This window comes from Gambusia affinis, linkage group LG15 (genome assembly GCF_019740435.1).
Source record: "Gambusia affinis linkage group LG15, SWU_Gaff_1.0, whole genome shotgun sequence".
NCBI lineage: Eukaryota > Metazoa > Chordata > Actinopteri > Cyprinodontiformes > Poeciliidae > Gambusia > Gambusia affinis.
Window position 1 is genome coordinate 5,059,430 of NC_057882.1, and position 11,487 is coordinate 5,070,916.

At 36.7% G+C, this 11,487-nt stretch overlaps 1 protein-coding gene across 4 annotated transcripts in view; it reads right to left on the reverse strand.

Moving 5' to 3' along the window:
* Positions 1–10,900, reverse strand: part of zbtb16a (zinc finger and BTB domain containing 16a) — a 188,171-nt gene extending 177,271 nt beyond the window's left edge. For 2 of the 4 annotated variants that reach the window (XM_044141307.1, XM_044141311.1), the window contains exons 1-2: positions 10,774–10,900; positions 7,902–8,028 (exon numbers count right to left, since the gene is read on the reverse strand). The gene's annotated coding sequence lies outside the window, so the exon portion shown is untranslated. Of the gene's footprint in view, positions 1–7,901; positions 8,029–10,059; positions 10,138–10,773 lie in introns of all 4 variants that reach the window. The other 2 variants (XM_044141308.1, XM_044141313.1) reach the window with 2 other exon arrangements.
* Between the last annotated feature and the right edge of the window lie 587 nt (positions 10,901–11,487).

Sequence of the window (11,487 nt, forward strand, 5' to 3'; positions counted from 1 at the left end):
AAAAAAACAACGTGGAAAATGTCAAATTGCTGTATGTCCAGAGAAAGTTCTCAATATTTCCCCTAATAAAAGTGTCGACTTTTCTGTCTTTATGGTTTGGAATATTTTATAATATTTCTAGTCTGCTCTTAGCAACAAAAACGAGAACTTTGCATGTAGTGATAGTGGAAAGAAAAACTTCCCCTTAAGGAGAAGACACTTCCAGCAGAACCAGAACCCGGCCATCTGCCACGACCAACTGGGTTTGAGAATAGAAAGCATGCACCGATCCAAGAGGACTTGAGTTATAAAGTTTAAAAATAATTTTAAAAAATTGTTATCTATAATAGTTTTCCATGGCTTATTCATGGACCAGACTATTTTGGTCCAACCTATAGTCAGTAGGTTCAGCCTAGATTTGATTTGTGGCTCCTGAATTTCACCTTTTCTTCCAGTTTGTTGTCCACTACTGTCTGCTAAGTGGTCAACAGTTTCAGCTTCATCTGCCAGCTTTAGAAGGCAAATTCTTGTTTTAACAAATTAATCAGCTTCCCCCCCATTTTATAGAAATATCGCCAAAGGATAATTGAATTGTTTTTGTGTGGATCATTTTTGCAGTGCATTACTGGCCCCCCAAGTGCTTTAACTCTCCACTATTTTCTTTCTACTGTAGACAAATGAGCAGTGATGCAACGGATGGTACACCTCATTATTATTTGGTCCAATAAAACTCGTAAGAGTATTTTTATTTTATTTTTATTTATTTATTTATTTATTTTTTACTAAGAGCACATGTCGGAGCTGTTCTGGATATAAACTTGATGAATGTCTGCCTTAATGCTGACTCAAGGAAACCTTTTAGCTATGGTTTAATTTGCCTCTCTTTTAATTCTTTTGTTGTGCTCCCTTTAAAGGCTCCCTCTGAGCTGCTCTTCTCCCAAAATTCGCAAAGTGTCCAGCATTCAGTCAGAAGAGGAAGTTCTGGCTATAATTTGTGAATAATTTAGTTTTCTGCAAAGATCTCCGTGTTCCCAAAATCCTATTAGATAAAGTAGTCTCCTGGGTTTTTAATCAAACCCTCCAACCACTGTACTAAATCTGTTGATTTTTTTTCTCCACCCTTTTTGTTGAGACTCAACACCCAGAATTATAAAGCAACCTGAAACCATCTGAGCAGAACATTTTAGCAAAGACAAACCAAATACAAGGCGTCAGGGATTTTTTTTTTTACCAGTTTTGAAGAGTTTAGTTCCCCCTCGCGCCTCAGACTCACATCAACCCTCTGCAGACTGGGGCTGATAAAAAGCAACGCAACAAGCCAGAGTCTGGGTGGATTTTGTAAAGGAAGGCTGGGGTCACGCAGCGTCTGCAACGGATCACTCAGTATGTCTGATCAGTCAGCGGCTGGCAGAGCGTTTGGACGGTTTGGCAACAAAGGAACCTTTGCAGCAAACTGACATTAAGAGGAAACTCAGCAAAGACTCAAAGGGCGATCATTATTTTGTAGGCTTCTCCTGGAGATTAGACATTTGACTAAAATAAACAAATGAATAAATAATTCCAGCATTTACGGCAGACTCTGCTCGTGGTTCAGGATTTGTGGATTCACAAACCCGTGTAGTTTGCTGTGGAATGCGACTCCAAATTGTTTGTGGAAAATTTGCCTAATTGTAGATTTTATTTTATTTTTTTAGTACAGCATATCTGAAGTATTCAAAAGAAAATGCAGCTTGGAACCAATCCAGGAACTCCATTCATAGTCACTGGTGCTGATTGGCTGATCAGCACCAAGAGGGAGCAGAGAGATTAGATAGCAATAGTAGAACTAAGACAATTTCCTCTGTGCATAGTACTACTTATTAAGCTTTATTTGGGGTTTAAACCATTAAAACAGTCAGATAGTAGCCGTTTTAGAGGTTGCAAGTAAATTTTTGTTTCTTGGCTTCATTCACTTACAGTAAAAACCTGTGACTATTATCTGAAATAAAATAGTTGAAGATGACAAGCTGGATTGTGAAAATCAAAATGTAAAGTAACCAAGGAACTCTTTTTATTATTATTTACACCTTTAGGAAGGATTAATACAATATCAACAATTTTGCTCTTAAGAGCTTAAGAGCTCTTCTCCATCTGGCAGCAACATTTTAGCTTGTGTAAAGGTTGAATCTTCTTGCGTCTGGTTAAAGAAACCGATCCGAGAGTTTTCACTTCTCAACACCTTTGAAACGAGACATAACCAATCGAACGTTTGAAACAGAGAGTGCAGGTCTGAAGGCGCCTTTCAAGGAAAATCTCATTTCCTTTAAAATACAGCTGTGCTCTGGGAATTTTTAGATTCATCCAGGCATGGATCACAGAGAGCTTCATTACCTCGGATCTGCATGCTGTGCAGGCTTACCCGGGGATAAAGAAAAAGGCACTCCCTTAATCTGGCAATAATCCACCGTTTTACTGAGGGAGAGGAGGATGAGGGCAAAATTATAAAAACCAGATCTCCGCTGCACTTTAAAATAATACCACGAGCCAGACAAAGATGGGCTCCCTGCGTGGAGTTCTGGGTTAGAAACGGGGCAATTAAGTGTGGGAGGCTGGTTTATCTGCAGTGGGACACATGTGTTTCTGTTCAGATCTCAGAGCTTTGTTTGGCATTTATTTATGCAGGCAGATGAGGATCTGATGTACACATTAATTCTTTATTTTATGGGATTCCACTGAAACCAAATTAGCCAAATAATTGGTGCATGAATGAATATCAGTGCCCTTCCCTCCAACGATGCATTTAGTAATGTAAAGGGATCAAGTTAATCGGTCTGCTAGCAGAGAGCGCAACAAGCAAAGTGTCATGATAAACAATAAATTACACTGGAAGAGTGAGACGTCACCCAGCGGCCCAACTGGGCAGAACTTTGTAAAACTGCATTTTCTTATCAAGCAGATTATGAGAAGGCTGTTAACTATCTGAGAAAATGGGACAATCAGACAATCAATAATGGGAACATTGAAGACTGAAACAATATTTATATTAGGAATCAAATAAATGAATAAATAACTTAAATATTAATAATAAAAGATGTAATTGGACAGAAGTTATCAAACGTGCAAATAAACAGAGAATTTCTGAAACTTTTGTTGAATTTAAACGTGTGGCAGCCATGTTGAATTTAAACTGGCGACATCTTCGCAACTTCTGTCCAATTCTTTTGACTTGAAACTTGGAAAAATGCAACTCATGAGTAAAAGAGCTCGTATTCTGGAGATGGAAAGCATATGAGACGGAAACATTTATTCAAGCAAAGTTAGTCTGAATTTTTGTATTTTGTTTTACTTTTTTTTCTTCCTTAATTATGATGGAGTACTAGAGTCATACTAAGAAGAAAAATGAATAAAACAAATAACTACAAGAAGTCATAAAATTATATAAATTAACTTTTGATAAAACAATAAACCTATGTCAGAATAAAGTCAAAATAATACGAGAATAAAGTCCTGATATTTTGAGAACAAATTTAGAATACTACAAGAATAAAGTTCTTGCTCACATTATTTCAACTTTGTTCTCATACTGATTTATTCTTGCAATATATATCACTTATTCTTTTTTATAATTTCCTTATTTAATCATTTTTTAGAGTGGTCCTTATTTAAAAAAAGGTAAGGAATGGGTGAATAATTTTTTTCTGAAATAATGTTTAGTTACACAATTGTTTGAACCACAAAAACACAGTTCTCAAATGCACCATTGAAAAGATTAGTTTCTGAAATCATCCATGTACACAAAGACCTAAATGATGGATATATTTCAAACTCTATTTAAAGTGATTGATTAGATTTATGCCGATAACAGACAAGGTAGTTTGAAATATAAAAAATTAAATAAATAAATAAACAACTGTTTAAAAGACTTCTGTATAAAGAATATATATTTATTCTTTTATAATTTGCATTTAATCATTTCTGTTGGACAGTGGAGATTTTTCTGAAACTTTAGTAAAAGTAGTGGTTTTATATTGATTTTGTTTTATATTTACTTCCAAATAAAACCAGGAATATGATGGATATATTTCAAACTCTATTTAAAGTGATTGATTAGATTTATGCCGATAACAGACAAGGTAGTTTGAAATGTAAAAAATTAAATAAATAAAAACAACTGTTTATTCTTCAAAAATAAAATGTTCTATGAAAAAACTTATACTCTAGTTATTGTTCTCGACTCATTTAATAAATGTTATATGTATATATATTCATTTTTCAGGCTTTAAATGCAGAGGAAGTTTTTAAATGGGGTTGGATTTAAAAACGGCATAACGTGTGGCCCTTTTGCATTCAATATATACTATTATTTATGAGACTGAGAAGCCACCCATTCTGTTTTCATTCGAATGCATTAAATATCATCCATATCCTGAAATATTAAAAAGGCACATGAGAGCAACACCATTGCAGTGTGTTACATGTGCTACATTTAGCCTCCATGCACCAAACACTCTGCTGCTGTGAATCTAAATCTGTACCGCCTGCGGATTTAAAAATATTTCTAATATCTGCAGCATTTACAGAATCAAGAAATAAAATAACAAGCCCAGCTTTCTTATTGAGCTCTAATTAAAGGCATCTGTGTGACCCATATTTTTGGGATGAATGAGGTTTGGGACTAAGTGCCACACAGAGATGCTGGAAGTCAGAACTCCTACAGATTTGGCATTTTAAAAACCATCAATTTGACTGTAAAGACACATATGTTATAAAATGGGTTATACATTGAGTTTATATAGATTAGAAGTTACTATTGGTTCCAGTAAACTCATCGTCTATCGTTAACAAAAGTAATTAAAATCATTTCAGGAACGCTTTAGGAGTTTCTCAAACACTTCAACTAAAATATGACTGGAGTATGTTGAATATGTCATTAAATATCTGATGCTGATCTTTCTGTTTTAGGTCATATTTACACCCAAATATAATTATATAAATATTATATTTTACAGAAACTTTTCAGACCTTTGAAAATTTATTAACAGGAAACTGAGTATCACTGGGAACAGATCCCAGTTCTGGTTCTGACCACTGGTTTCAGTGTTTAGTCATAGCTTGAACCAAAACGGATGGAAGTAAATTTATTTTTATTAGTTTCATGAGATTCAATCTTACATTGTAGAAGGTAGAATGGATTGTAAATTTAGCTGACTGAAATATAAAGAGCAATCTGTTCTTCAAGCCTCCAGAGTCTTTAGGCAAATGACGACTTTATCAGAGGTTCCTTTTTCCAATTTTAAAAACCAGAAATCTGTTTGTTTCTCTATAAAATTCATGTAATTTTAAATTCAAATTAAAAACTGTAAAAGCAATAACTATGGCAAAAAAAACAGAAACGTTAGTTTTACATTTATCTTTTCAAAAACTAAAATGATCACCCAAATAAACGTATTAACGACATATATACAAATGTTCTTTTCTGTTGAATCAGTCCAAAAACATTTGATCTCTGTGGTTGTTTTCAAACTGTTCCTCTACTAATATCAGGTTCGATTGGATTTAGTTTGATCCAAAATTTTTTTGCTCATCCTCCCCCCCCCCTGTTTTGGTCCCAGCTTTCCAGGGTGACGTTTTTAGTTTTCATGTAGTTATTACTAGTAAAAAAAACAAAAACACATTTCTGGATGATGATGGCAATATTTTTGACAAAATATTTTCTAAAATAACATTAGTATTTCTGCAGGCTCTGGGCAAACCTGAGGCATATTTCTATAAATGGCTTCAGGTTAAGATGTATGTGGCTCTGCTGACACACACACCAAAAACACCCCCATTGTCTGTATCCTGTGTAGACATGGTGCTTGGAAAGGTTGCGTGCGTGTGCATGTGGGTGTGTGTGCGTGTGCGTTGGGGGGGTGCAGGCCCCACACAGAGGACCTTTGTGAAACTCTGCCCATGAAGCCCGGCTGAATGGACTCTTTTTACACTTGTGTAAACCCGGGGGCGTCTCTGGCACAGAGGCCACGCCTCACTGACCTCTGACCTCCACCTCTGACCTCCACTGGATTTGGTCAGGAGGTGCCTTTCGGTCACCATGTGCTCATGTGCAAAGCCGAAAGCAGCTCAATCTTTGCTTCGCCCCAGTCCTCAAACTCGTAATATAGTTTCAGTGAAGCACAACCAGCAGGCACCAGAAGTTTAACAAGCTTTTTATGCCCAAATTGTTGACTGAAATTTCTGCAAAAACCAAACGTGGTGAACAAGTTGAAGGAGAATTTGATAAATATTCCCAAAAAATAAAATGAAATCTTCTCTTCAGAGAGAAACCGTGTCGGTTTAAACCTTCCTTGACACCTGAATCACAGCGCTCTTTGTGTTTACCAAAGTTACAGGTTTGCTCTCTTCCACACGCAGACAGAAAAGCCCAAACCTGCTTCAGGTTAATGGGTGAAATGGCTCTGTTGACCTAGGTGTTTTATTTATCAAGTGCCTCTTTACTTCTCCATTCCAAGCCTTCAGCTGCACCCCCAGAGGACAAACCAGAGCGCTTAAGAGAATCCTGTGGATCAATAAATCTGTTGTCTTGAATAGCAAAGGAATGGCAAACCCCACGAATTCAAACTGTTTGGCCAGTTTCAGGTGAAGAGTACACCTGATCCAAGACACAGCAGCCAATCTTTTAATGAACTGCAAGTGGTTGTTAATAAGATGGGGATTATAACAGTAAGACGTTTAAACTGACAATGAATCATTAAAAGGACACTTTTTACTGACTATAAACAATAAAAACATAACTATTGGTACAGTTTTCCCCCACTTATGGACAGAAAAAGCAAAAATATTCACAGCCTTTAATGTTTTCATTTTAATGATTAAATTCAGAAGTCAACTAATCCAGGGATTCTACTGTTGACTGGTGAGGACAAAACAAAAACAAACATATTTTGGTCAGCTTGCATGATGCTGTGCGTAGCGAAAAGCTAACAACACTTCACACAGTGGCTCCAAAGTGATACATGGTGGTGGCAACATCATGCTCTGGGACAGGGCAGCTCCGCAGATGGCTGGAGCTGAAGAAAACCTTTCAGAGGCTACAATACACATGAGGTTGAGTAGGACAACAACCATAAACATACAGCCAGAGAAACAATCAAATGCTTCTTCTCAGAGCATATTAATGTGCTCGAATGGCCTAGTCAATGTCAAGAGCACTCTCCATGTGATCTGATTGAGAAGGTTCGGAGCTAGAAAACCAATTCAGTCTCTAAAAGGTCCGAAGCGAATAGAATCATGACCCAAACGGCCTGCAGCTGGTTCCGTCCCGACACAGACGAGGCTCATATCCAGAGCAAACCACTTCCACTGCTTCCATTCTGCACCACGCCGTGTCGGTCTGTCACATGATATTCAATTCAAGTATACTGGAGTTTGTGGCAGGACGTAAACATTTTTAAAACATTAGCATCTAGACAAACCAAAAACAACAAGCTGATGACTGTGACTACAGTGATCAATGAGACTCTGGTAAACAAGTGACTTAATCCAACAGTTTCATGCAATCAAAGGTGCGTGTGCGTGTGTGTGTGTGTGTGTGTGTTGACTGATAGGAATTTGGTGACTGTCGTGTATGTGTATTCCCTGACTGTCCTCACTGAGATGCTGCAGCATCGTCTGAGGCTTTCAGCTCTGGACAACAGGACAATGTTGACATGAACACACATTACTCTGACTGAGCTTTAAACAACATCAGAGTTATCCTGAATGTGGGTAATATTTAGATAGAAAGCAATTTCTGCACATTCTTGCTATGTTTTATCCAATTATAAAAGTTAATTTTTTTGCCAGGAAAAAACTGATTTTTGTTTGAAATATTCTGGACTCAGACCCAACATAATTAACAGTGAGCTTTTATTAAATATTCATAACTTCTTCCAGACCAGACTCACCTGGACTGTTTGACTCCTGGGGAACTCTGACTTCATCTCATCTGAACAGAGCAGACACTTCCATGCCTGTGTTCCCCTTTTTGAAGAAAAGCTTAACGCCACACGGGGCCCCTGCATCCCGTCACATCTATGGCAAAGGGAAACACCAGGGTCAATTTGATTTGTTTTCTTATTGAGAAATGCTCTTGTTGCTAAATGAAAAGCTTTAACAAGGGAACTTGTTGCCGGTTCCAGAATATTTTTTTAATTTTGCTTTCAAAGGTTGTCAGGTTTATGCAAATGTTTAGAAAATAGACAAGTTTATTCTTTTTAAATCTCTTTCTTTTAGCTGATTAAAGTTTGATGGAAGGGAAATCTCAGGTCATCCTTATAAATGTGTGTATTCTTATTTTCACAGGTTTGAGTATCAAAGTCTTCAAAGTCTCCTATTCCTTTGGAGAAGGAAGAGGAGACTTTTATCCATCTCATTGAAAGTCACTAAATTATCCTTAATATCCAATAAACTGTTAATTTCTGCCTACATCCTTCCAAAATGTCTGATCTGAATCTGTTCTGCTTTGGGAGGTCACAGGGAAAAGTGTTTTGACCATAAAGCCATTGAGACAAACACTAAACCCCACACGGACCATGGTGGGGTAATTTTCTCATTAATAATTAACATATTTGAACCCATTTACACTCACTCACTGTCAGCTGATCTTCTGCTCTGGAAAAAGCAGAAACGGCAGCAGGGAAGCAGGAATGTTAGGGGAGCGAGTCGCTCCTCCGCTCCGTCTTCATGAGCTGCAGACTGACAGTGTGAATCAAAGGGATTTCACTCGCTGCACTTTTTCCCACCACAGACCTTTACAGATTTAACATCTTTTGAGATGCTCATTTTAAAAACCAATATTGTCATTATTTTATAGTATTAAAATGTTTCCTTTTAGATTCATTTGTAGAGAAGGAGTACTTAACAACTTAAACTACCAACTGACTTTTGTTACTATAATCTCCCTACCTGCTCATTTATGATTTAAGACTGTTCTGTTGTTCTTTATAAACACTGAGGAGTTTTAGTCTTCCCAAATAAAACCTGTACATATTTGCATTATTTGCCCAGCATCTAATCAGTTTCTAGCTAAACAGCTAACAGCGACGTCCCTACAGTCTGGCAGAATGCAAGGAGCATCACTGGAAGGTGGATTTTAGTACCGCAGCAGTCACAGAATCAGGTTTGTTAAAGGAAAAAAAAAGGACACTGACATTTTGTCAATTACTGACAAATGTCAGATTACTGACTAGATGTCAGTAAAGTGACATTTTGTTAGCCACTCCAACAGCATCCCTGGTGCGGTTTCTCAGTTTTTTCCATATTCTTGGAATATCACAAAATTATCACCAAAAAAAAAAGCACATTTTTCTAAATTGCCCCTTTGAATCAGAATATGCTAGTTTTGACAACTGCACAGTTTTTTCTCGTGTAGCAAATTTGCCCTTACTGTACAATCGCTTATTCTTGTTTGTTGTTCTATTTAAAGATATTTCTATCCGACTTAAAACATTAAACATTTATTCTTGTTAAAGTCAGCTTAAAAATCATCTTTATTAAACAATTTGAAATGAAAATAACTATTTCAAGATAGAAACAAATAATACTGTATTTTGTTGGGATTAAAGCTTTTTAAAAACAAAGTAGACCTGCTGTCCTTCAACACCAAGATGAAGTTTATTCTCTGTTAAACGGGACTTCTGTGTGTAATGTTTCACAGTCTTTACTGGCGGCCATATTTTCTGGTTGTCTCGTCTCTTAGCAGTAGAATGAGCAGAAATCTTGTTTGAATGCTGAGGTCTGTGGTTTGCCTTCTGACCGGGCTAGATATCAACCATATGTTGGAACACAGACAGCAATTTTGTCTGTATATTAAAACAGAAACGGCGTTTTCTTTTCTTTCAACATGCACAAATATTTACAATGAATCCGATTTAAGACATCAGACAAACACTCCTCCCCACTCTCCAGTTTACACCAGCAGTGTGAATTTGTTTTTCTGCCTGCTTTCAGCAGCTCTCAGTTTGATTCCTTTCCTGAAGAGCTGCTTAATAGCCTCTTTCCTCTCACAGGAGATTGCACAGACATCTTTGCTGGGCCAAAACGCCCAGAGAAAAGCTAACTTACTGCTAAATACGTGGACTCGGATTCATCTCATGTCACTGCAATGAATAAAGGAACCAGTCGTGAAACGGAGAATAAAGTCTACAAAGAAAGACAGTGAGATTTTGGGTTTTTTTAAAAAGGAGAATATGTATGTGGAATACAGATGTATTGTGCTAGAAAACAGTTACTGCTTTAAATCTAGCGTTTATTTATTTTGATAATTAATTGTCGGCAGGTTTTTCAAATTGGACAAATAATTGATTAAACAAATGAACCAATAAATGACTTCATGAGTGAGAAATGTCCTGAAAATCAAATGTCTCTTGATTTCATGCAGAGTCGTACTCTGTCATTGAGAATATATGTTCCAATCAGGCTCCCTTATTAGTTTAAAAGTAACTTTCAAAAATAACCTCCACTCAGCTCACATTTCTGCCTTTAAAATTTTTTTTTATGGTCGGATGTAATATTCTAATGTTAACTGTTGTGTTTTTATTTGCTGGAAGCAGAAAATCATAATTTCCAGCAATAAAGACCTGAAAGCATGAGTCTGTGTGGAATTAATCACATTAATGTGTTTCTCTTTGTGAACTCAACTACTAAACCTCAGTATTATTCAAATACATACAACATAAATATGACATCTGTGCTGCTTTAAATTTCATTTCTCTAGTCAAAAGTTCCAAACACAGAATGAAACTTCAAGTGAAAATGATTAAAAAGAAATGAACCTACAGGAGAAATCCAGGACATGGATCCAAGCAGCGAGCCGACCAGGAGCTGAGATCCAGAGGAAGGTGACTGCTGACAGGAGGCAGGTGGTTGATTACTGACGAGGTGCAGCAGGGAGAGAAGAGAACGGACTGAGAGGAACTGGAAAACTAACCACAGAGATAACGGAGAAACTATAAATCATAACAACACTGAACAAAATCTAATTGCATGAACAGAACACACAAAAAAACTGAGAAACTCCACAAACTAAAACAAAAACAAAATTTTGTAAGGCCAGACCTTTAGAGAATTAATAAATGACCTACGTGGATCTAATTGAACAAAGTTCTTTCTGTAAAACACATTACTTCAGAGGGTCATGGTGTTTATATGAAAAGAATGCATTGATCTGTTTGCTTTTAAGTAAATGACAAAATAAAAATAATTAGTACTGCTACTGCCCTAATACAGTTTATCTTAATGTTTGCTATAACATTTGTGTATTATTGCAAATTAGACATATAAAGGCAAAAATGCAAAATAAAAAATGCTTAATTTAGTCAAAAATTGCAAAGAGTCTCATACGTGTTGGTTGTTGAATTTTAACATACATTGTGTGAATCATTCGTCAGTATCGCCGCCATCTTGTGAGAGGCAGATCCACCAGATTCTAACAGATCCAACCCAACAAAATATGAACAAGGTCTGCTCTGCTCCACAGGGTTTAACTCAATC